Genomic DNA, 794 nt, shown 5'->3' on the forward strand with positions numbered 1-794 from the left:
GTCGCTGTCCCATTGCGGGGGCTGCTGATTGTGGGGGGGTTGCTGTCCTATTACGGGGGCCGCTGATTGTGGGGGGCTCTGATGTGTGGGGGTCGCTGTCCTATTGTGGGGGCGCTGATGCATGGATAGACAGTGGGCCGGGCTGGAGAAAGATGCATTGTTCCTGCTCCTTCTTTCCTCCTTTTCCCTTTAGTTCCCACAGGGCGTTCTGGACTGTGGGCTGTAGAACAATCCTTTCACAAGGGATTCCTGACAAGGCTGTTCAAGTATCAGCCCACAAGTCACGGGTTCTGCTACAGGTTCCCCCTCGGGACAAAACCTGCTGCCCAGCATTTACCTACAGTATGGAAGGCAGCAGCTGACCACCAAGGAGGAGCCAGAATTGCCTCTCTGGACCCCAAGGGCCCCCAAGGGGCACGGCCAGGATTTTCCGTGAGAAAGCCATTTTCACAGAATTACAGACCTATTTTCTATTTCTATTTCCTCAAACATCACTGCCAGCCTCCAGACTTCACACCCTCCACAGAGGACCGCCTATTCTATTCTTAGCTGGAAAGAGTATCCAGGAATGCCTCCAATCTCCAATCATCCTCAACCTCTTGCGGTCTGTCCCCTCAGGCCAAGTCAGCAGTTGGAGGTTTACCACCCAAACTCAGAACCTGACACCAACAGGAGTGCGAGTCTTTAGGAGCCTCAGGCACACCCAAAGCACCAGCAAAGAGAAAACCAAGAAAGAAAGATGGCAGGGGGCATCGGGGAGGGCGGTGGTGATTAGAGAATAAGGAAGAAAACAG

This window comes from Mandrillus leucophaeus, unplaced genomic scaffold (assembly GCF_000951045.1).
Source record: "Mandrillus leucophaeus isolate KB7577 unplaced genomic scaffold, Mleu.le_1.0 Scaffold315, whole genome shotgun sequence".
Taxonomy (NCBI): Eukaryota; Metazoa; Chordata; class Mammalia; order Primates; family Cercopithecidae; genus Mandrillus; species Mandrillus leucophaeus.